Source organism: Drosophila teissieri, chromosome 2R (genome assembly GCF_016746235.2).
Source record: "Drosophila teissieri strain GT53w chromosome 2R, Prin_Dtei_1.1, whole genome shotgun sequence".
NCBI classification, from domain to species: Eukaryota; Metazoa; Arthropoda; class Insecta; order Diptera; family Drosophilidae; genus Drosophila; species Drosophila teissieri.
In genome coordinates, this window is record NC_053030.1 from 3,832,412 (window position 1) to 3,858,835 (window position 26,424).

Genomic DNA, 26,424 nt, shown 5'->3' on the forward strand with positions numbered 1-26,424 from the left:
ATACCGATCCCTCAGAAGATGTTGTCGCCATTTGAGTTTGGGACTAGGGACAATTTATCTTTAGCATTTTGGGGGCACTCGCTCCCAGCCCCTGGGCTTAAATATCTTTACTTATTTTTGGACATACTTGATTGAAGTATTTATGAGATTTCAGGCATTTCTGTAATTTCCTTTTGAGCTTTAGGTTACGCTCTTCTTATTTTTCGGGTGCCCCATCGTCGAATGTTCGACAAAAGAGTTAAATGTTAAATGTAGGAGTCGAAAAGGCAGACAAGGGGCAGAAACACAGAAATATTTACATATGCATGGGACGGGACACCGTCCAGCTCCATGTTTGTCAGATGAAAAGATATGTCTTTGCATGTTTTAATTTTCTTGGAAATTGTGGTTCGACTTCAGCCGAGTGGAGGCTCAAAACCGAAAAACTGAAACCGACAATCAGACAAAACACACGCAGAACACTACTCTGAACTCGGCTCTTCTGCATTTCTTCTCGACACTTGGTGGTTTTTTGTTTTTAAGTGAAATGTTAAACCTTTTGACAGCGGTTGTTTTCTTATTTCATTTATTTTATTTCAGGTATTTACCCTCGACCCGCCTCGCCTCGTCTTGGCTCCTTCCTCCTTACTTACTTCGCTCTAGGAATTCAATTTTGGCTTTTTGTTTAGAGCCAGTTCTGCTCTGTCTTTCTCTGCGCATTTTAATGTCAAACCATTGTCATGGTTAGGCTTAAAGTTCTCCGAGCGTTGGTCGGTCTGAGTTTGGTTTTGTGGCCAGTAATTAAAGTTGACAACTCAGATGCGGATAGGAAGAAAGACGAAAACACAGTCACGAATTTTTCCTTAAATTGTTTAATTAAACCTAAATTATTATACTCGTAGAGTAAGAGGGTATACTAGATTCGTTGAAAAGTATGACACAGGCAGAAGAAAGCTTAGTTTTTTCCAACTTCTACCGATGTACCAAAAATTGTTATAATTCCTCGTTTGCACTTCCACTTGCTGAGTAACGGGTATCAGATAGTCGGGCAATATAGCCTAGAATGCTATAGCATTATCTCTTCCTTTTCTCTTTAGTTTTTGCAAGGTACCCAAACTCGGGGCGCAAAGAATGTTGAAAAGTTGAACGGAAATACTAATCATAGATTAATAGATAAATTTGTAGGTAGACCATATTAAATATAAGCTTTATATTTAAATTTCGGTATTTTGTTACCAACGAAACTTATTAACCCAGGAATTTCCCCGTTTTGTTTTGCCGACTACCTATGTAACTTTAATCTAAGCTAAACTCTTGCCCTTAGCCTTTTCTTACTCAAATCAATGAATTTCGAGTTAAACTAAAGTTTTCGCCTTGCTTTTAAATGTTTTGATTAGAGCAATTCCTCAAGTTTCTGTTGCTGCAACTCAAAACTCATTGGGGACACCGCATACAAAATGGAAGAAGAAAATAATAAAGAACCAAACTAAAATGGAAAATTACAAATACTTGGGTCATTACACGAAGCTCTTTTACGAATGCTAGAGAAATCCAATCGATGTGGACAATGGTTCGCAAGAATAACTTTTCTCGGCGTCATTTCTCAAGCTCAAAATGACGAAACGCGCATCTTGGATTATTAATTACAATGCCATGAGATATGAGATGGTTTGTTGTGTGTTTAGGTGTGTGTATGTTAACCAAAAGGCAACCGAATCGAAATCGAATACGAGTACGACTACGAAAATTTCAAACTCACCTACCTCATTTTCCACCTCCTCCCACCAACTGTGCGACAATTTTTGACTTTTATAAATATTTTGACTGGTTTTTGTAGCTGACAGATACCTCCACTGTTCTCCATCCAATATCTTTCGTCTGCTCGGGTTCTGTTTCTGATGCTGCTGGTGCTGGTGCTGGTGAAGCTGATGTCGCTGGCTGTGCCTGATTCTGCTTTTGCTGTTGCCGGCGGCATATCTGTGACAAAACATCATTCAACGTGTGCAATGATTGATGATGCAACTCAAAGCAACTTGTACTCAATTTTCACTGCCCGCTGAGCCTGAAACGTGGGGCTTATAGGCATATTCACACTCGCACACACACTCTCCGGCGACGAGGCGAACTTACATAACTTGCCGGGCATGACAAAATGTCACAAATATTCTACAAGCTATTAGTTTAAATATCGCATAAATGAGGAAGATTCCCTCTCCCTGGGCGGTAAGGCTAAGGCTAAACGAAGTCTCAAAAGTGGAACTAAGAAGTATATAGCAGAATACTGAGTCTAAAAGTTATTTATGAATGAAATTTAGAAAAAAAAAAAGTTCCATAATTTAACGTGCATTAACTTAGCACATCTTGTCCTTAAATATTCGTATCTATCCTTTGGGTTCACTCAGCCAATAAGCCCCATTGGCCGAGTGTATAATAAAACGAAAGGCGATTGCGTGATGCAACCAAAGACCAAGCGGGAGATACGTGTATATGCATCTACGGAAGGGGTCTAAGTCTAAACTGGAAGCCCAAGTGATTGGGGAGCCACAGAAAGGCGCGCAGCAGTGCGGCAATTAATATGTGAGCAAGATGCAACCATTGCCATTACCATGTGCCTTCAACTTGAACACAAAATAGTTAACTAAAAGGCAAGTAGTCGTCGGCCAGGGGAGGGCAGGTGGTGTGGGGCTGGGGATCTGAAGTCCAGGTCGAAAGCTGGCAACGGCAACAGCTACATGATGTGCAATTACAAGGAGGGCCAGCAGCAGCAACACTGCAGAACTGCAACGGCAACATTGCAGTCGGCAGACAACAACAGCAACAAAGCAACATAAGTGCAGTGTCTGCCTTGCCCTGCCCCGCCCCGCACCTTTCTGCAGGCAAAGGAAGAGGAAAAGCAGCAGCAACAGCAGCAGCAACAGCAACAGCAACAGCAACAACATTGCATCAGCAACAGCAGCAGCAGCAGGCGAAGCAAAAAATATTGCATCTTCCCAAGCATTTAATCTTCTTTGCGCCTTTTTTAACCTTTTATTATTATGCCTTCAACGTGCAAACGTTTTGCTACGCTTTATATACCCCCATCCATCTCCATTCCCATCCGAACCCCTCCTCGCCTTAACCCTTACCTCTCCATTCTGTCCAAACTCGCCTTCCGTTTCGGGGCGCACTTACTCACACGCCAACTGGAGACGGAGTATTATTCCCAGAGCAAAACCCAGTCCCAGATGGCAGCCAAGTGGAATTCCAGCTTCTGCTTTTGTTGTTAATAATTTCTTTTCACTCCTCCGAGCTCGGCTTTTGCAATTAGAATGCGTGTTAAAAGCACAAAGATACAAAAGATACATTTCAAGGGAGCAACCAACGTAAGGGATGGCTAGGTTACTCGGAAAAATGTGCACAAATTGTTATTTCGAGTAGAAGGGCAAAAATTTTAAAACTTTTTTTCCCCAATTTTAAAAATAAGACCAGTATTCACCTACACATCCTTCCCAAAGCAAAAAATGCTAATGGAGCTTGCTTATAGTTTGGTAAAAAAACTGGCTGCTTCTTGTTATACCCTTTCTATTTAATTCCCTTCAACACATTTCAGCGATTTTGGGTACAATTACAAAGCGATGGCCATAAATTTCAAGACAATAAAATTTAATTAATTTTCCATGTGGGCCCAAAATCAAACACCCTCCTTGCGTTCCATAACCATTCTTCATGGTGGCCTGTATCAACCCCTCTATGAATTGTGTTGGTCCTTCCAGGTTCTTCTTAAGCCGCTGATTGGAATGTTTTTGTGTATTCGGCTCGGTACGAAGCCGATTTTACGCTTTCATGCAATTGGCTGCGTTGAGTGGAGTGGTTGGAAAAACTGTTGTTGATTGAGGATTTCAACGCAAGGACTGGGGACTTTCAATTAGATACGTCCTTCATCCCGCTTGTTATTCCGATGATGGAATAGATGTTGTGATGGGATATTCGGGGGTGGGTTAAACAATCTCGCGGTTTATTTTAGCAATTTGTCTAAGTGAAATTTGCATTAATCCCATGCAGATTTCCGTTCGGATATTTTTTCTACACCACTATTGGTCAGTGAGGCCCAAGTAATTTGCCATTGTGCGATAGCAAACAAACACTTTAATCTGTTTAGACAGCTCAAAATTCGTTTAAAGTTGGAAATTAATTAATAAACCGTGTAAAGAGGTTTTCCGAAGCAACAAGCCAAGGTAACGTTTAGTTTAAATTAATAACATTATATAAGTTGTTCAAGTTTTTTGTACGAAACCAGTGGGAAAACACTTGAAATATGCGTAACAACTTTCTCCGCTTCCCAGGAATGTATGTTCTCTCCCATGGTACAACAGCTTCATTAGCATACCTCTAGTTTTCACACCTACGCAACTCACTGATGGATCATCTTCCTAGATCACTCCGAGTGAGCCGAGTGGCTGAGGGGGAAGCATTAAGAGCCAACAACGAAAACCCATACAAGCACGCACTGAATATGCCATGCTGAATAAGAAGCCTGACAAAGTGAAACTGTATCTTATAAATACCATTATGGGCCAAAGTAGCCACAGATCACGAGGAATCTCGGTAGGGAGGAAGGCAGCAACAAAACGCCACGTTATAATTTCACGAAATATTTTCATAAAAAAACATCTACTGAAAAATGCATTAAGTGCAACTCTGACTGGAACTGCAACTGCACCGGCAAGGAAGCCATACGGGCAGGTCGGCACTGGAGTAGGTTGTGGGGGGTTAGGCATGAAGTAGGGGTTAAGAGGGGATCTTCGTCTGTGTGCAATGTATGCATAAAAACAAAACTAGCTTCAGCTTTATGGCATCGTCAAACAAACAAACCAACTCACACAAAGTTATACTTCTGCTGCGACTCCATTTTAGTTGTTGCTTAATTCTGTTGGAAACGGTGCCTGCTGGAAAATTCGCTAATTCTGAGTGCAAGCATTACTAAACGTCTTCGTAAAATCTTAGTCAATTATTAAACAAATTCAATGGATAGGGTTGCTTTATAAATACTAGTATAAAATCGTATATCCGCATATCTCTTAATTACAATTGTGGCACTACCACATTTAACATTAAGTGTGTAACAGTTAAAAAAAGGGCAACATTAAATATATTCAGTTCCAGAATATTTACCAACAATTGTTAAAAACCAAACTAAAGCTAATCTACCATTTTTATTTCACCTTTGGAAGAACTCGTGTTCAACTTAATAAGAAAGCTATATATACAGCACTATGTGACATTGCCACTGCGACTGCGCATTAATGCTGTCCACTCCACCAAGCCACTAAATCTATGGTATATCCGAAAATGCAAGCCAGATTTGTAAAAAATCTGTGTAGAAGAAAAAACAAAATAACAGAGGACAGAAACATTCTGCACCTGGTAGATACATGCGCTCGAATGGTTCTGGCAAATATTAGAGCTACGTCCCTGCGGCTAAAGATTTAATGATTTGCACTTTTATGGAAATAATTTTTGCTCCTTTGCAAAGCTGCCTCAGTGTTGCTGAATGCAACGGCGGCAGCATTCTGTGCATGGCAGCAATTAAAAATATTTAATTATCGTGCAAAAGTTGTCAGAAGAAGCGCAACATTTTTCACATGTCCAGTAGATACAGCAGAGACCCGAGGAGATTAGGAATACCGTAGAGTTGCTGGAGAGCGCGGAGAAGGTGTTAGCATACTGTTTTAGAATCTACCGAAAAGCCTTGTTAGAAAACTCAGAGGCTGCCACCGATTTCCTGTTATCCAAAAACGAAAAAAAGGCAACATTGAGATACGCTTCTTGGGAAACAACTTGGCAGCTTTTGGAGCCGAGGAACCCGACACATTTCGATTTATTCACTTTGAGGATGAACCGCCACACGTTTAACGCCGGTTTTTTGGTCAATTTGATTTGATACTAACCCCATACTCATTATGATTTAACTTAATAAATTACTATCAAGAGCAGAAATTATGAATGACTCGTTAAATTTATGAATCATTAGGATTATTTAATCTTATGGTTTAGACTCTAGATTCTCGTCTCTGCTTGTTCATTGTGGACGATAATTTATTAGGCGGCTGTAGAGTTCGAAGAGCGTTAATGTTTTACAATAAAAAACGGAGGAGTGTATTTGCTGCAAATTTAAGGTATATGTTCTTCATCATAAAAATGAAGCCAAGGAACGATTTTGTATTTTACAGATTAAATTTCAGATAAAATAATATAATTATTTTTAATTTCCGAAAACAACATATCTCTTATTTTATAGGTAAATTAGTAATTGTGCATAAAATGAAAATTTCAACAGCAACTGAGCTATTTAAGTAATAGGCAGAGATTCCTGTCATTCGATTCATTATCTTTAGCGCCATCTTACTGTTTCAAGATACCAGACCATTTGCCAGTTACCATTTCCAAGCACAACTATTGCAGCTGTGAAAGGCAATTTGTAGTTTTGTCGTTGGGGAAGAAGGAATAAAATAAGAAACAGATGCCTGGGTGGCTGTGGAAAAAGCATTGCTCTGTTTCAATTTAATTAGCCATTAAAATGTCTGCAATTGTGTGTGCGAGAGTGTGTGTGTGACGTCACATGCCAAAGAACTACGTGACGGCTTGCATCCTTTTGCACTGCACTCTCTGGGGGATTCACACTACACCCGGGTATCTTGGGCATCTTTGGTCTCGTTCTTCATGGCTTGGTCTGGTCCTTATCCCCAGCCGATATCTGCAGTTTACCTCACTTTTTCACCTGACAGTGGACTTGACTTGACTCCACTTCACTTTTATTTGTCTTCATCTGCTAACTGATTCCGGAGTTTGCTTCTGTTTGTGTTTGCCTTTGTTTGTGAATTTAACTAATTAAGTTTCCCATTTTCCCTCTCTATTTGCAGATGTAAGTGCTCGAACGGATTCTTCCAGTCTTAAGACAAAAGTGTATGCGTGTGGACGAAAATCAATTTAAAATTTATACAACTTGGACCAGGTGTATTGGATGTCAAGGTTTTGTGTGTTTTCTATTTCATGTGAAATTTATCAGCCATTTTGGCAAATTAATTTATTATGCTGTGTGATAAAGGCTGGGTCGTTAGGACTAAAAAAAATTTAATTAGGATGTGTATTATATTAAATTGTTAAGTGTTATTTAATAGTTTACTTGCATTTTTTTTAAGGTAATAATTTTTAATGCCATATCTAAGAGAACTAGGCTTTGTATTTCGTAAAATAATGAAATAAATCCGGTTTTATCCACGCTCAACAATCTTAAAATTCTGAAATGCCATTAAGTTTCTCGCACTACCAATCAACATTCAACACACACTCTCTTCGAGAGTAATAACTCAAAGATATTTTAACCTATTTGCCATGAATTGCAATCGGTGGAGCTCGCATTTCATTGACTGATTGCTGGTGAAAATGCTTGCATGTGCCACCAACAAAAAAAAAACTCAAACGAATAAAAAATCCTTTTCATTTTTGCCGCGCTCTAAATCACACACACATAAACCAAATTTAATTAAAATCCACTCAGAACAGCATCCGGATTATGTGCATGTGTCCTCTTCTCTATTATTTCCATTGATTTATTTTGCACACACTGAGTGGGCTTTTATTTAAACATTTTCATTAAGAAAAACTGCAACTGAAACTGCACTTGCTGGGTGTTCCCAGTCGAATAAACATAATTCCTATGATTTATGGATTTGGCACAATGAATAAACACTGGCAAAGTGCAGACTTCGGGCGAAGGAGATCGGTAACCCATGAGCATATATTTTGTTGGGCCCAGAATGTTGATATATTAGCCAACAACAACTATGTATTCATGTTTATTATTAGCCGAAGACTCGCCTCCAGAGCAAATCCAAAGATTGGGGGGAACAGGGAACAGAGACCAGGGACTTGAAGCTTGCATCCCGGGGACTATGGGACCGGCCTGCAATCATAATAAATGTTCATTGAAAGCTTTTAAAAATCGCGCTGCCACAGCCGCCGCGCCTCAATGAAGCAGTGCAACATAAACATTAATAAACTTGTTGCAATCCAAAAGATAATTAGCCATGGCTAGACATGCGCAACACCATCGAACAACCGACCGACCAACCGCTGCACACATCACATAAAACCAAAAAACAAGAGCCAACAACAATTTGCTATTTAGTATAAAGTTTCATTAAAAACCCACAACGACTGTCTGCACGGGCCATCATGCAGTTTTGTATCTTAAAGATACAATGAACACAGAAGACCATCTTGCCATCGTTGCCATCGGATCGGATCGGATCGCACCGCACCGCAGCGCATCGCCTGCCTGCTGTCGATCATAATTTAACATAAAAATGATTTGATTACTATAATTTCTTTTGTGTTTTGGTATCACCTGGTAAGCTCATTTACTACAACGGCAACGCCGCCTATTACTCACACCGGTCCGACGAAGATCCCCTGGTCCGGTCTTGGGTCCTCGGTTTCGAGTTTTTGGTCCCAGTACCGCACCACAGACCCCACTGCATGCAGCATGTGTCGTTTCTTTGTATATTGGTATAACCAAGAAGAACCAGAAACAAAAAATTCTAAAAACGAAGGCAAGGATGAACACAAGTCAGGGAGCAGCGGCAAAGAGGCCCGAAATGAAACTGCGGGATGGCAGCACCCTGAGTGCCATCATCACAGTGGAAAAAACTAATTCATAATTTAATATAATACGATATAGATAAAATATATAATAAATTTATAATATAAATATAAAATATATAATATTATAATATTATATAATATAATATAATTAAATAATTTGTGTAATTTGAGTAGAAACCGAAATGTTCGAGTCCCACCTGTAGACTCAATTCAAGTAACTTGTAAACTTTTCCAAACATTATAATCTACTGAAATTCAAGAAAATAGAACGCACTTATTTTTTGCTTCTCTCTCAGTGCATCACAAAAACTGGCCGGACTGCAAGAAGTCAAAGTCAAACTGACAAACCCGTTCCGGTGTTTTCCAAGAGCCTTCTGCCTCAGACCCTCGGTCCAGTGCCAGGCGAAGTCTTACAGGCCACTGAAGACGAAGAAGTATACTTCATCGGGTCCCGGTACAAATATCTTGTTTCATGTGTGCGCTGGACGTTATTAGCAGGCTGTTCCATTGTCCCAAAGCCAGTCAAATTCCCCCGTTGGCTCCCCTCCTGTCTCTGCTTTATTCTGTTCTTTTCCTACCTGTGCCGCTGCATCTTTGCTGAGCGCCGCTTCTTGGCAGCCATCGCTGCATTTCATCATCCATGCACATTATATCGCGCATTGCTGAGATCTCAAATATTTCTGGGATTGAATGTGGGACTTTGATGCGCTTGTGGGAAGTAACTAGATTTTAAATCGCACTTAAGCTATTAAGCTAAGATAGATTTAGAGGGGAAAAGTAGTCAGCGGGATTCCTATACAGTATGATGGGCATTACAAATTTCAATGTCTTTCTGTTTATCTGGTAAAAACAAAACATTTTACTTACTTTGTGGGCTTGAACTTTAAATCCGCCAGTGTACATTTTGTGTTATTTCGATCTCTCCTCACTTCTGAGGATTTCGTATAGCTTATACAGCGAATACAGCTTCGGGAGAAACATCCCAATACCCATATTTATTTCTTCTGGCGAGTTTTGTGCATCCTGCCCCACTTGCGAATCTCATTGGCAGAGGCTTAGAAGCGGAGATTGAGTTACATTGCTGGGGATTATTATCAACTGTAATATCTGCCTTTTCTTCTCCTGAGATTTTTCCCCTTTTTCGGATCACGGCGGCAGCTGCTCTTTGGCCAGAAAAAAGCCAAATAAAAATTTGTTACCCCGCTGCTGCAGCGTTTACTCAACTTAGGAGCGAGATTCGTGGGTCTAGGGCTCGGGTTTTTCTGTTTTTATGGTTTGTGCTTTTTTAATGATACCCTATTAAGTATTTTTTCTACGTCTTCCGCAGTTTCAGTTGGTTGTGTGTGCCGCATCGGCTCAAGTGCCTTTTGGTGCTGTCGTAATTTGTAGCTTTTTGTTTTTTTGTGGTGTCGACGGACATGCATGTTTCATAAGTTTAGGGGCAACAATTGTGTAAAATTATGAGCTCCCGTCCGTATTTGCCATTTGGCATGGTTCAACGGCATTAGCAGAAGCAGCTAGTCCGCGAATCCGAGTCGGTTTTTTGTTTGATTTTGTGGCCATAAAACAAACTGGAGTAGGTGTTATCGTTAAGTTTTGATGTGCCACATTAAACTAGACTCCCGAGCAGATTGAGTTTAAGCTGCGCCACCCCATTGTGCTGTTTATGATTGCAGATGAATGGAGCTAGTAAAAGCAAGTAAGCCCACTATGCTCTGATAGGAAATCAGATTTTGCCTATTGGCATAAAACATCTATATATTTTCGCAACTGTCTTGGTGACTTGGAAGACATTCTTCGATTTAATCGATTTTGGTTTTCGCATAAAATCAAAAAAACGACATCGCCATACATACATCTCTTCGGATTTGGAATTGAATAAAAGTGAATGGTGGGGAGTGTTACATTGAGGAAGTAAATCAGTTCGGTAGATGATATATAAATGATAATATTAAGCAAAGTTCAGAGAACTTAAAAGTTGTCAAAGTTATGTTCGCTTTGCCTTAAACAACTTCTCTTATAACTTTCTTATACAATAGCCCACTACCTCGACCTACAGTCCACCCCTGACTGGGTCACATTACAGTTGGCAAATGGCTGCGGTAAAGTTTTAAATCATATTTAAAGAATACGGCAGTATATTCGGGACCAACTGTTCCGATGGCAACCGCGAAGACGTACAACACACGAGGCACTGTTGAAATAACCACAGGGAAAGCTCTCGGGCACAAGTATTGCACCACACCAACGGTGGAGGTGGTGCGGTATGCTATGGAATGGTATGGCATCGTATGGTATGGTATGGTGTGGTATGCTGCTGTGGCTCGAGATGGAAGCCAAAGCGGCAAATGTTCCAGGAAACTATAAAAGACAATAGCGGCAATATGCCAGCTCTGGTTTTTGTGGTTTTTTATGCCGGACTCTAGGAAGAAGAAGCCTTTCTGCCTCTTGGCGTGGGCCTAAGTCAACAACAAAGAAGCGAAGCCTCAATGCCCTGGACGGCGCCTTTTGTTATATATGTATATACATACGTATATCTATACGTACAGAAAACCCCTCCAAAGAGCTGGGAATCGTAGGGTGGAGGCATTGAGCTTGGTAGCAAAGTTGTGTATGCTCACGCATTAATAAAGTTCCAGGGCAAAGTGTTTAGAAGAGAGGTGTACACAGAAACGAATTTGCTTGGAAAATTGTGAAACTGTCCTATTTGTGGTGTAGAAAATAGCATGCTAGAAGAATATTGTAGAAGGTTTCTCTTTAAGCCTTGAATAACTGGCCTACATCCATCCGAAAGATCTGGTCTTTTTTTTTGATTTAATTTAAAAATTCGCTTTCATTTAAATACATACTCAAATATTGTTCCAAATTTATACACTTCTATACCTATTACGATTTGTAATATATTATTTCTCTGCACTTAAATATATAGATGTGTGTGAAACTAGTTTATGACAGGGTCGAGTTGGTGTGGGCTGGCAAATAATGTTGTTTATGTGAGGGACCGAACCATAAATAAGACGCACCACGAGCAGGAAGGGAGTAACCTGGCCCAGCTGAAACCGAGCTGCAAAGTGGAGTGGTCAAGTGTAAGGTACGCAACTGCTCCTATTCCCATTCCTATTCCTATTCCCATTGCCATTGCCCAGTTTTATTTCCATTGTGGTGTCGTCTGCAGAGTCGCAAGACGTCTGCTGGTCAAGTGATGCAGTTGCTTCCTGCCTTTCGGCCTGACACTTACCTGGCCTTTAGCACTGGTTTGCTGGTGTGCTCTGCTCTTCTTAAGCTTTAGCTTAAGTTTCTGCTTCTGGCATTCAATGCATTCAATGCATCAGGCATCCTTGTTCTTGCGCTTGTATTTATTAATTTTCCTGCCATGGGCCTTTTCCCATGACACCGGTTAGCCGCATCTTCAGCTGCTTTCTGCTTATTTGGTTACTTTACGCCATTACCTGTATTTCTCCTTCGACTCCACAACTTCTTCTCCGGCGCGCTCTGATAATAAAGATGACAAAATATCTAGAGAAAATCATAAACCTTGTGTGTATGGTTGGAAAAACAATATCTTGCAGATATAAAGTAACATTTATGTCGTGCTTATATCTTATTTCGCCATAGTCGTGCACAATCGGTTCGCAAGAACCGCGAATCCCGAATCGTTTTTCGCAGTCCAAGTCCAGAGTTGGGACTTCCAGTCATTGGAGTCCATGTCTTTGGAGGACTGCTGCTGCGTTGGGAGATTGCTTTGCAGGCAGTTAAAGAACTGCACGGTTACGTGGGCTACAGTGGTTGAATCTGGGTGTCTTATACTATAAAATTTGCCTTCCATGTGATTAAGCTTGGAATGAAATCCTTTAAACTCAAACTAAATAAGTCATTCTAGTTATAACTTGTATTCGGTACAGCTTTAGAAATGTTCTAATAATTTTTATTGATATATACGATTATTATTAACTCCTTTGATTATTTCTTGAAATGCAATATTGTTTTATTAAATTATTTCTTATTTGATAGACATTGGTAATTTTTTCATTTTATTATTTTATTTGTATTATTTATTTATTTTATCGGAACAAGCATGATCTTAGTTATGGGACTTATAATCAAAATGACCCCACTGTGCCTGAAGATGAATCAAGCTCTGCAGCACTTCTTCACATTATGGGGACAGGCAATTGGCCAATGCAGCGCCAGAGACGCCAAAGCCATGGCCACGTTGTCATCTTGGTCAGGAGAACCAGTGGAGATGGAGGATGGACAATGGATGCTGGCGGCCCGGTCTATTGGCAATCTTTGTGCCCGACCTTCTCTTCTCTCCTTTTTTCTTTTCTGTCCAGATCTGTTTGGCTATATTCCGTTCAGTTCTAGCCTGTCCTGGTCGACTTGTATATATGCTTTCATTACGAGCTTAGTTCACGTCACAATCAGTTGTTGGCATCGTTTATGCCGCATTGCCGTACAAAGACAGACGCAAGCTGCAAGTCTGGAAACATTTATAGGAAAAAAGGAATCAATTCATATACCTAATAATTACTAGTCTTATGCTTATAAAATAATATATTTAACAGAATCGAAGCTTATATAGCTGTAGATTTTAATTTTTTAGATACGATAAAAATCAGATTATTTTTCTTTGACATTCTGATTAGTATTATGTAGTAACCCAGAGTTGCTGCTATTTTATTGACCCCTCCTGTGCACATAGTAACTAGTTGGATGCTGTGGCAGCTTCTTCAGCAAAATGTCTTTCAACTTATCGCACTAGCACACATATAGCATTTATATGTGTATATATATCCTGTGGAAACATAAGAGGAGGCTCGCTGGCAATTTGCATGCAGCCCATTGGAACCCCTCCGCCACCCACTTTTGCACTGTACGTGCATGTAATTTATGCGTTTAGATAACACTTTGCTAATTTTGAATAGCATAAATTTTTTTTACATTACATTAGAAGGGGAAGATGGAGTGGCCTAGTCCTTGGGATCGTGCCTGTAATTGTGTGAGTGCGTGTCTGTTTCTTATTTATCCGTACTCCTTTATTTTTTTTTTGTAGCTTTTTCTTCGCTTATTTTTGCATGCCGCAATTATGATGATGTATTGATTGTTAGAGGTGTCAGATTTTTGCTGTTGCGGATAACACTCTTGCCTTTCCTTCGCTTGGCGTAATTAAAGGAAATATTTGAGATATGCCAAGATAATAGTGCTGGAATGTTGTATTAATTAATTGAAAATGAGCTGTGGCAGGTTGGGATCGGAGTTGGTAGAAGACGCAAGATATCTGGTCTGTCTCGCTTTATTTGGCGTTACTATGTTGCTCTGTTGCGTTCGTCCGTTTGCCATGTCGCCCGTTTGCTTATCAGTGGCAGCATTGACTTTTTATGGCCACGAGCAGGAGAAGGCCGACCGGACCCGCGACTGTCTGTGATTAATAAGGATTTTCAAGTCGTTAGCCGTCTTTGCCAGCCGCTCGTCGCGTTTTTTATTGCCGCCGAGGACTGGAAAACGAGAATCGAATCGGGAGACGAGGCAGCAGGCAAATTACCGATTTCAACAATGTCGCTCAAGTGGCTTAACTTAAGTTTTGGCGTTGACAAAGGCCTCTGGAAAACGAGGGAAAATGGAGGAAAAAATTTTAAGTAAACCAGCAGTGGATGCTTGAATAATGATGTGATAACCGTAGGCATAAACTGGCCCACGGACCGAAGATGATCCTTCCAGTGTCCACAATATTGGCCAGATAAATTGACCGACTGAAATATGCCTTGCCAGCAGTAATGAGTGTCTAGCTATTTTTTATAATCAGTGTCATTTATATGACAAAATAGACTAATCGTATTTGTGATATTCTATTTCTCCAAAATATAATTGTTTTTGCTGGAATCCAAGATCACACCGTTTTCTATAGACAAGCATGCCCTATATTTATTAAAGAATAAAAGCTATTTCTTTGCTACTTCGCAACGCTGATTACCACCCACGTACCCCTGCCTCGGAGCAATCGCGTCACAGCTGCATGCGCTGGTAAAAAGTTGCTGCTCAAAGTTTTCAAATTATTCTAAGTAGGGCAGAGCAGAGGATTATGCCTGGGAAATGCTTCTTTCTTGGCTGGCGCCTGGGATTAGGCTCGAATTAAATCGGAATTAAATTGGTCGCTTAAAGCGCGACAGAGTGAACTGAAGCGAATTGGGCATTTGCCATTGCATTTGCCTTCACAAATTAAATAGGTGAATCGAAACACAATTGTTTGGCAGAGGGTGAAATTTGAGATATTTCCTTGGGCTGAATATATTAAGGTATTCATAATAATGTATTCATAAAAAAGAGAAGCTTTTGCTATTCAGCTATTGGAAAAATACAACTTGTATGTTCGATTTCAATATTAATATCGAATACCTACCTAAAAATAAAATCTCGCATTAAATTATGCAATATATGGTTTTGCAATAAAATGCCCATTAATGATGTCAATCAAAAATTTTTCTAGGAAAACTTTTCGTAATTTTGAATAAAAACTTTAAAAAAAAAAATTTTTTTTAACTGCTTTGATATATTTTGTATAGGAAGACACTATATGTTTAAAATTTTATTATCTACAAAATAACATATTTACATATTTTTCTTGTCTTTGAATATACATTTTAACATACATAGAGTAGTCGAGAACTTTTCTTTTTAGTTTTGACACCCTAATGAAATGTGTGTACTCTTAGTTGTCACATTTAACAGCGGGGTTACAAAAATATTTTGTATAATGCTAATTAAAAAATCAATAGTAGCTACAAAAAATGAAAAGTATACAGACGAAAGAAAGTTGAACAAACAGAAATGCAGACATAATCAAAACTGAACGAAAAAGTTGTGGCTACGGTTCTCAATTTTTGTTAATTCGTGCCCCACTGAGTTCCCACAGGTTACTTTATGTAGATGCTGGTTGGTGCTGCATTCTCTAATCACATGCAAGTGTGGTGGAATAGACGTAAAACGCAATCAAATTTCATAGCAGCACAAGGAAATTCGGACCTTCAGAAGTAGCGCCAGAAATACCGCCAGTCCGAAGTTGCAGAGATATATAAACAGTAACGTTAGTCTTAATTACATATCACATATATCGCCTGGCTGATTGATCTCAAGCCAAGCAGAAGCTTGGGAAGCCCCAAAAGCATCCTCAAGTGGATGGTCCCCTCTGAATTGGGCGGCCATAAAATCAACATAAATCTGAGTTATAAAAAGTCATGTTTGGCTGCACTTAATTAGCGGCCGACCTCAGCGGAATGAGTGTCATGCCCATATGTCTATTATGTTCTCCATAAATACGAGAGGAGCGATGAGGAGCCTTCTTCCCATTCGATATCCAAAGGCTATAACTCACACAATTTGCTGATGCGTGTGCCAGGAGTGTTGAGCCAAAATGTCAACAATAAGCGCACTCCCATTCCCATGTATTTTTCTAATTCCGGAGCACATTCCCACTGTCTCGTCTCGACGCCCCTTTCTTCAAAATAAATGGTGTGAATGAAATTTTATGCCGAATAATGCGTGGCAAATGATGAGGTTGCGTCCGGGGCCAAGAAAAACTCATCGAGTTCCTACGTTTCTACGCGCTTGGCTAAAATATATGTACGTGCCCATTTCAGTTGTTTAGGTTTTAGAAAGAAACTTACAGTCGAAAAAAACGGGTAATAAATCTGAGGATATTTCTTACAGTGGAACTGTGCATGTGTGAGGCCTGTTCGTTAGAAAAGCCAGTTGTCTTGATACAATGCACACACCAGGCCATGATAACTGGGCGCCAAATTTAAGTTTTAATTTAAGCCATTTAAATTTGTTAGAAGCCGCCGACCACGAGGCGAGGTGCCCAAGAGTAGTGACTCCCTGCCAAAAATGGGTAAAAAGACTTTCAACTTCCCAGTACCAGTACCATCAAATGGAGGATGCGGCTCAGAGAGATGTTGACGTGAAACGACAGCCACGAGACACTTTACTTCTACCCGTGTGTATACCATACGTACTTGTTCCTTTTTCCTTCTGGTTTTTTGTTTTGGGGTCGCACTTTTATGAGTAATTTCATGTTGTGCGAACCATTTTGATGGAGTTGCAATGTCGTCCCTGTGGAATGAGATTTTTTCGGGAACTCACATTCTGTTTGGAACTTCTTTTCGGAATTTTTATGGGCTACGAGTAGTCGAATTGGTCTGCAGTGAACATTTAGTGTTAAAAAGGTGTTGATTGTGAAGGAGTATGGAAATAAAACATGTCAGCATTTTACGATTCCGTTGTTTATGCTTTACAAATAACTCGTGCATTTGCAGCTTGTAAATGGAATTTTAATTGCTTTGCAGTGAGTGTCCTAAAATTTTTTTTAAGGCGTAATTGACCCGGAACTTAATGTGTTTTCTTTTATATTCAGTAGTGGCGTTAAAATCATTTGCATACGAAATGTAAGGGTATGCAAATTAAACAAGTATTTCAATACATTAATAAAAATTAATAATATAAAAGTGCTAGATACTTTAGATAGAAGTTCCGTTACTTCAGCAGCACAACTATAACCGGTTTACAGATTTCCATTTCAGTTTCCTGCCAATCAACTTCAGCCGACAAAAGAGCGTGCAGATCAGAAATCCCCAACAATTCTGAAAATATCCCTCATCAAATCTCGACTATTCGGATCGTTGCGACTTCATTTCAAGCGAAACATCTTCGCTTCTCGTATTTCTCAACTGTTTTGGCAGCCTGTGAAGACTCCCTCAATTTCCACTCTTCAATTCCATATCCCTTGAAAACACTTGAGAACTCAAGTCCACCCAACTTGGACGACAATTAAGAGATTCATTAAAAATGACAGAGCATGAATTGAATTGAGAGCCGGAGTTAGAGTTGAGTTTTTATACCCGTTACTCGTAGAGGGTATATTAGATTCGTTGAAAAGTATGTAACAGGGAGAAGGAAGCGTTTCCGACCATATAAAGTATATATATTCTTGATCAGGATCAGTAGCCGAGTCGATTTGGCCATGTCCGTCTGTCCGTCCGTATGAATGTCGAGATCTCAGGAACTACAAAAGCTAGAAAGTTGAGATTAAGCATACAGACTCCAGGGACATAGACGCAGCGCAAGTTTGTCGATTCATGTTGCCACGCCCACTTTAACGCCCACAAACCGCCCAAAGCTGCCACGCCCACTCTAACGCCCACAAAACCGCCAAAAACTGTATGTGCTGAAGACTCTTCGCACTTCGAAAAACTGAGTAACGGGTATCAGATAGTCGGGGAACTCGACTATAGCATTCTCTCTTGTTTGTTCTGCGTTTGGGGCCTGAAGTTTGAATACAATCCGGAATAGTGGTGGGCTATATAGAGGAAATGTCAGTGCGTGCCAGAAGATAAAGGAATAAATGAAAGTTGTTGGTGATGCCGCCGACTACCGTAGTTCGTACGTGCACAAGTATTTGAAAAACTCATTTAAATTCGATGGACAGACATAGACATCTCGAGGGTGGGAACCAACCAAGCCGGGAACTAGTGAAAATCAAATGCAAACGACAAAAGCTGACGCTGACATTTGATGCCCAATTTTCAAGTGGAGCGACCAGCGGCCGTGGCAGCCAAACACTTGAGGAATTGCCGCCGCTGTCGTTTAAAAAATGAGGGCATTTGATACTCGTTTCGACGAGTGTGCGAATGTATGCTTTGCGTCGAAAATACAGTTGAAACAAGCCACATGCGTTTTCCTCGAGTATTAGCTACCCGTTAGTCGACAAGAGAAAATAGTAAAATAAAATAAAGTCAAAACATTTTTTTTAAATTGTGAACGTTGCAGCTGAACGTGCTGTTTAATTTGCACAATTTTTGTAAAGCTAAGAAGTGTGTCTAAAGCCCAAACTCAAATTCAATATTTTTGTAGCAACTTTCGCACAGTGCCTCAGTCGTCCCAGTAGCAGATTCCATCCTCCTGCGACTGGACCAGTCGTAAATATGAAGCACAAACAAAGCAGCCCATCCCGTCCAGACAGAAATCAGTGGCGTTGAAAAGGAGGCACAGGGTCCGAGTCCGAGTCCGAGGCTGTCGGTCGCTTTAGTATACGGAAGCTCGAGAACTCGAAAAAATTACAATCTCCACAGTTTGGCAGACAGACGATGACAGAAGAAGCCGTGATGCACTGGGTGGTGGCAAAGGGGACGAACTGTGGGAGGGGCGACAGATTCCGTTGGCAGATAGCTATAGACGGCCAAACAGGCCGTAAACCGGCGACTATGAAGATATATTAGGCAAATGGATGGATGGATGACTGTAACATAGTGTGCCATCTCCATCTCTATCTTCATTCTTTCTTTTTGCGCTGGTCGCTAGACAAAGAGAAACAATTTCGACAACGTTTTGGCAAATGCAAATGGAGTTTGACAGGCCGCCGCCAACGTTCCACCAAGAAATAATAATAAAAGACTCAGGGAAAATGATGGCCTCCGAAGCGAAAATGCCTCGTCGACTGAGTAGTTCCCTGAAATGTGAATAGAGTGTTTTAATGGGTATTTGCAAAAAATGTATATGTATATTACTTCAAGCAAAATTGAGTACAAACTGAACAAAAAACATTCAAAATTTCCAAAATGAATATAAGAAAGGAACTCTTATTTTGGTTACCTGACGCATACGCATTCAATTAATGGCGCATAAGGTTTCAAATTACACAATCATGAAAGATAGATAAAAGATGCAAAATATTTGCCGTTGACTGAAGTCGCCAATGCCGAAGACGATGACGATGACGATGACTATGGAAGACTATGAATTCTGGAAACTGCTGCTAGAAACTCATTGCATAGTGCTGCAGAAAAGTTAACGCATGCTGAAAGTGCAGACAGCAAAGTCAAACAAGAGAGAACGCTATAGTCGAGTTCCCCGACTATCTGATACCCGTTACTCAGCTAGTGGAAGTGCGAAGGAGAGTCTTCAGCACTGACAGTTTTTGGCGGTTTGTGGGCGTTAGAGTGGGCGTGGCAAAACGTTTTTTAGCAAATCGATAGAAATTTAGAAGACTAATACAAAAATGAAAAAATATCAAAACATTTTTCAAAAGTGTGGGCGTGGCAGATTTGTGCGGTTTGTCGGCGTTAGAGTGGGCGTGGCAAAAAGTTTTTTGGCAAATCGATAGAAATTTACAACACTAATACAAAAATGAAAAAATATCAAAACATTTTTTAAAAGTGTGGGCGTGGCAGTTTTGGGCGGTTTGTGGGCGTTAGAGTGGGCGTGGCAACATGAATCGACAAACTTGCGCTGCGTCTATGTCCCTGGAGTCTGTATGCTTAATCTCAACTTTCTAGCTTTTGTAGTTCCTGAGATCTCGACGTTCATACGGACGGACAGACAGACGGACAGACAGACGGACGGACAGACGGACATGGCCAGATCGACTCGGCTATTGATCCTGATCAAGAATATATATACTTTATATGGTCGGAAACGCTTCCTTCTGCCTGTTACATACTTTTCAACGAATCTAGTATACCCTTTTACTCTACGAGTAACGGGTATAAAAATACAAATATGTCTGCCGTCCGACCTGGCTCATAAATACTCTCCGCGGAGTTGTTAGTTTCGTGGGGCTCTCTCGTGTGGATTGAACAAAATATGCGAAGCCTTCAAGCTGCGGGTTCTCCTCTATACACATAGATTGGTGTGGGCTACAGCTCCCGCCATCCCCAGTTCCGCAGGACATGTCCTTTGGCACTACACTAGTAAAATTTAATTTAATTTAAGTATTTTCTCAAACTTTAAAAAACTAAAGAAGCTCCCGTTATTCAGTTAGTTAGAATAAAATGAATAGCGTTAATTTTGTTAAGAAGAAAAGTACAACCTAAAAAATGAAAACTGCCACGCTTGCGATTTCTAAGCGTGCCAAAGTTTTATAGCACTCTAGCGCAGTTTAATCCTAATTTTCTAGCTTTTAAATTTATCAAGGTCTCCACGTTCATACGTCGATAAAGGCTAAAATATATACCTTCTGCATCGCAACATTTAATCAGTAAAATGCAGCACTTTTGTTTTTTGGACTTTAACATTACTTTCCGTATTTATTTCTTCAGACTTGGCCGGCGATTGCGGGTGCCACCCAAGTTGCCTGTTTATGAATTACTTCAGCCGTGCAGCATGTGTACATGTGCTATGTATAGTTATGCATGTACACTGCAGAACATGTATTTATGTATGAGTATAAAATGGAAAGCATAAACAACGATGGCGAATGAAAACCCTGTAGCTGCAACAAAGGGCATCTCACTGAAATATGCTGCAAAACTGCGAATTGCAAACTGCAAAACGAAACCAAACCAAACGAAACGCACTGTGTGCAACAATTTATGGCCAACATTCAACAGCGGCGAAAGCAAAAAAAAAAAGTAAAAAAAAAAAACAATCTGAATTGTTTGCGGCAGCATAAAAAGTAGCCACACAGATGGGCGATGGGCGGGGTTGGCAACTTGGTTGCTGCATTTCTTTGCATAAATTGCAACATTTCGTGGCACCGAGCTTTAAGTTTCTGCTGTCACTGCTTAGGCAATTTGTCATTGCAAACATCAGTTCCGTATAAAGATATCCAGATACGAATGTATCTCAGCGATCGAAATGGGGCAGTAAACAGGTTTAAGATTCAACCCAAAGTTTGATCGACTGAGAATCCATTCGAAAAGTTTTGAACATTTCGTTAACAGCAATACTTTTGTGTGATTCAAAATCAAAAATAATGTTAGATGTTTAAGGGGACGCCTGGAAAAAATAAGTAACACATTTCTTAAATTTTCAAGAAAGTTTATTAAATACTATTTGGTTTATATAGGAGGTCTGTTCTTATTATTATGGTTTTCAAATAATATGTACATATGTATGTACATATACCAATGTCTAAAAAAAGTTTTATAAATAATGCATGTGTCCACAGCTAAAGCCATCCAGTATTTCATATTTGCTGTCATTTTATTTAAACTACGGTAGATAAATGCTTTTCTGTTCGGTTTTAAGCCAAAGGAATCGCTTAAAAAGCATTTCCACACGCCTCGGCAATTGAGTAGAACGAGTTGAGGCGTAAATATGCTGCTGCCACACCGAGATTACCCCATAGCCCCCGAAATGCATTTACGCCAACTCAACTGATGCAAATCTAATTCTCAAATGTCTCTCGCACACACAGCACAGAATCGCACATTCAGACAGAAGGGCGCAGTGCAAAATATAAACCTCTCAAGTGCAAAAACCATTCAAAACTAAGCTAAATTTATTTAAGGAACAGCCAGCCACGAAACTGCGACGACTGCTGCTTCAACCGGAATATTTTTTTTCTTTTTTTACATTTTACATCGCTCTCTGTGTCCTCCGATTTTGGTTCGGTGTGCGGGTTACTGCACATTTCACTTAGCTGAAATAAAACTGAAAGGAAAGCCAACGCAAACCTAAACTAAGCTATACCGTGCTAAAAGAAAGAACTTCAAAGTCTGGGCAAGTTAGTTTGAGAGTTTCATAGACACATTCGCATCCTGAAAGTATTTGCATAAGTAACTACAACCATATTTTCTCGCTTCCATAGTTAGTTTTGAAAAGATTTATAAAATAATAGTTTGCGATACTTATCTCTAAGATCATTAGAAATCAATCGATAAAATAATCTGAGATTTACGATATTTAACTGTTTTAGATTTTTTTCCATTTGATTCGACTTATTGGTGCTGTAGACCCACATTTCCCAACAGCATCCTGGTTCCAAAGAGAATACCCCTTTTCCAGTGTATCGCCAAAGAAGTGGGAAACGCCATGCAGAGCAGGAGCAGCCGACAACTGTCGCCGGCAAACAGCAAGAAGTGGAAAGCGGTGATCGGAAAAGCGGGGAAATCAAGGGGATGTATCTAGTGGTGGTTGGGGAAATCGCAGGAATGAAATTCAGGTGGTGGCGTGGCTAGAAAGCACTCGGGAAATACGTTGACTGGGACAACCACCCATCCCGTCTCCCGTTCTCTTCGACCGGGTCCTGGTTGTTCTGGCATGGTTTTACTACAGACGTGGCACCAGCGACGACGTGTGCATGCGAGGTGCTCGTATAATGCGTTGTGCGTGTTTAAAGATAGTTTTGCCCAGCACAACGCGAGGCCGAAATCCGGCAGTTTGAATGGAATGGAATGAAATACACTGCCCCGAACTCAAACCCAACCACACAGTCCAGCGACAGGTAGCGTTACACGTTGAAAAATCCCAAGCACCGTGACACAACTCGTTTTTCTCCCAGTTCCTCTTTTCTAACTCGGCTGGGATCTGTGCTACCGTTAAGGTGGCTACTGTGTGTATACATGGGGATGGCTCCCTGATGTTATGGGTCTAGGATCACGGCAACGCGAGACCAATGCACAAAGCCCCAACCACACTCCTTTGTTTGCTCAGAGTTCAGCAGTTGCAGCTGCAACTGTGCAGCATTGGGATGGCACTGGGATGTTTTCAATATCTAGTATCTAGTAGCACACGAAAAATGGGTGTGCTAAGGGGATTTATCGGCTTTTGGCTGCGATTTGTTTGGGGGGAAGGTCATCAAATGGCCTCGGAAAAATTGCCGCATTGAATCGGTCACATTTTACGTAAATGGTTGAAAAATGTTGCAGCCTCAAAGTGTCCCATATAAGTAATATTTTATATATTTATAATGTAATGTGTTGTGTGTAGATTACATAATAAAGTAGGCAATAAAGTAGGTTGTAGTATTATTTATTAAGGCCAAGTTGGCATATAAAGTTGGCTGTCAACGTACTACCAATTATTGTAGCCAGCCTATGTAAGCTATTAATATTGTGGTACCACATTTGCGTTCCCCACACAATTGTTAAACCAACGCGATCCGGGATCTTTTGTTTTTGGGCCTTTGCCTTTTTACTCTTCTAAGCTGCGCGTGCTTCTTTTCCATATTCCAGATTCCATATGCTTAATCCCAGATGCCCAACGACGCATACAGCAGTGTCATCATGTGTTTTCCTTCTCTCAATCGACGATGCTCGTGTTCCTAGACAAATATTATTGTTTCCGACACGCCGTTATTGCATATTTGCCCCAAATATATGCATGTAGATATTTTTTCAAAGTGTGAATGAAATTAATGCGTTGCACGGTCCCGTGTCTCGGCAATGCGGGAAGGAATTTTCTCCTTTTCCCCGATTTTCCCATACCATTTGAAAAACTGTTTTTGTTTGCTCTCCGGTCCCTTTTCCTTTCCTTTCCTTTCCTTCCCTTTTCTTTTATTTCCAAATATTCTTTTTCTGTTTTCACACAGGCTAAACGTTATTAAATGCAGGCAAATGCCTCGTCGCTCGACGATCCGATGGTATTTGTAGTGTTGTCTTAGTCGCTGTCGTTTTTATGTTCAACTCTTCTGTAGTTGTTCTTGTTATTGTGTAGTCGGTGTTGTATAGTCGCATAAAGGGCAGAGCATCATAATGGTACATATATATGAAATGTTTTCTCTTCTTTTTTGCACCAACTTTTTTGTTTATTTTTTGTGTTGCCTACATTTTTGGGTGTTGCTGGCGCTGGCACTGTGGGTTTGAAATTTTTCGGAATTATTTTTTTGAAAACATTATTTTAATTAAATTGATTTATTTGTTGGAAAGAAGGAAGGTAGTTGCGAAAATAGAAAAAAAAGTGAAGCCAGCTTTGTAAAAATTTAGGAAATGAAAAACATAAAAAAAAATTACCATAACGCATAACGTACTTTAACCAATGCTTACCTAATTTATTTATATTCAAAGACCTTGTCCCCCATTACCAGCATCAAATTCTTGAAATTGGCTCAGTTTACATAAAATTCGATCACTCATTTAGCTTTAATTTCACGGCGTCAAGCTTTTAGTATTTTCCACGCACTCGAATAACATTTACTTGCATAGGAGAACTTTTCGATGTGGCCTAATTAGCCTTAACTTATTTATGTTCTTTAAAGACTTTGGTTGGCCCTGCTCCCACTCAATATAAATCAATGGTTGGGTAAGCCCAATGAATAACGCGAACACCTGTTCATTTCATGCACCATTGGGCTCATTCGGGCACCCAAAGTGCTGAGTAATGTCATTGGCCGGTTTTCAACACCTGTTAACGACTGGCCCGGCTTGGACTGACGGTTCGTCGGGCTGGGGCCCACTGTGCCTGGCTTTGGTCCTAATGCTAAGTAGCTTTAATGCTGCCGCATCGCTGGGTTGTTAAGCGGGGTCGGTGGGCGTGGTTCCCAAAAACGAGAGCGCAGAAAAATACCGCCCTAAATGCTACTAATTAATGAGGATTTAGTGAAAACTGTTTTCGGTTTGGTTGGAATTATATAAAGAAGAAGGAATTTCCACTGCACCGCCGCCCTCGCCGTTCGCTTTTCGGATTTTGTATTGCAGTTCGGGGTGTTTATATTTCCCTGAATTTGTGTGTTCGCTGCTATTAGCATATAAATAGCGTTTTAAATATTTCTAGGCGCACATAATTCTAGGTATTTTCCCCCGTCCGCAACAAAGATATATTACCGCCGTTTTATTTGTTAAGTACTTCTCGTGGCCTGGCCATGAATTTGGTGTGTTTGTGCCCGGGGTTCGCGTGTGCCAGGACCCTAGGTCTTGGTTGTGTAAACAGGAAGCGATCCTATACACACACACTCCGTCCTTTGGTTTTGGTGGGAAAACACACCCATTTCAGGGCATTTAACGCCCAACTGGCAAACGGCAAACAAATGTAATCAATGAAATTTTATGTGCAACAGAAACGCACTGGAGATTTTCAATAGTATCCTCCGCCGTATAGCGTGTTTAGGCGCTCTCTTTACGCTTTTATAACTTTATTTAGCCACGCCAAACAGTTCAGATACAAATTACAATTACGGCGCGTATCAAAATTAAAAAAGGCAGCCAGATCCTTTCCTGCTTTCTGCTTGGTAAACAGCAGTGCTCAAACAATTAGTATCCACTTCGTATCGAGCTTGAAAATATGGCATTTAGGCTCATTAAAATCGAACTTAATTTAAAACATAAAAGAGCACACTAAGTAGATACTTTTTACTGAATCACTTACCACAGGCTATTGTTCTGGACACATCTGTATATTTTATTTATTTAAACCCCCAGCTAATGCAAATATTTTACCTTGCTCTCTTTTTACAGACAACTCTGTTTCACTTATCCAGCTGGAACCAAACCCTTCGTCCTGTCATGCGCCCCTTTCTGCTAATTGCTTAGTGTGCCAAGCTCCTGGCTCCTCCTTGCCATCACTAAGCAGTCCAGATCCTTCCACACTCAAAGCTCAAGGTTGGTATCGTACCCAGTTTATATACATTGTAATATGTACATAATTTCCCTTTATTCACGTCGGGGGGTTAGCCATTGGTTTTATTTTTATTTTATTTGGGGTGTAATTGCAAGGCTTTGGACAGATTTTAATTACTGATGGCAGCGGGCTAAAGTTGTGCAAAAGGTCATTGGGAATGTTATCCAAACAGAGGGATGGCCAAATTAAAATTAGTCTAAATATATGGCAATCCAAGGGTAAATGAGAAAATAGGTATTTGATAATGAAAATCTGTGGAGCTTGACCTTTTCCTTTCGGTTGGTAATCATAAAATGAAAGAGATAATTTAAAAGTATTATCACGATTTAATGCAGCCTTAATTACATTTACAATGTCAGTAAGTCGGTATTATTATTTGTATAGGGTAAAGTCAAGTGAGGCTCGCAAATCAAAGCCCATCTAAACAATGAAACAAAAAAACAACATTAGCATTTGTTAATCAAAGTGTAATTCCGC

At 40.2% G+C, this 26,424-nt stretch overlaps 1 protein-coding gene across 4 annotated transcripts in view; it reads left to right on the forward strand.

Annotated features, from left to right (window-relative positions):
- Positions 1-26,424, forward strand: part of LOC122615194 — a 72,040-nt gene that overhangs the window by 23,823 nt on the left and 21,793 nt on the right. For 3 of the 4 annotated variants that reach the window (XR_006325785.1, XR_006325784.1, XR_006325786.1), the window contains exon 3: positions 25,785-25,928. The exons of the other annotated variant lie outside the window; for it this stretch is intronic. The gene's annotated coding sequence lies outside the window, so the exon portion shown is untranslated. The remainder of the gene's footprint in view (positions 1-25,784; positions 25,929-26,424) is intronic. 4 annotated transcript variants of the gene reach the window in all.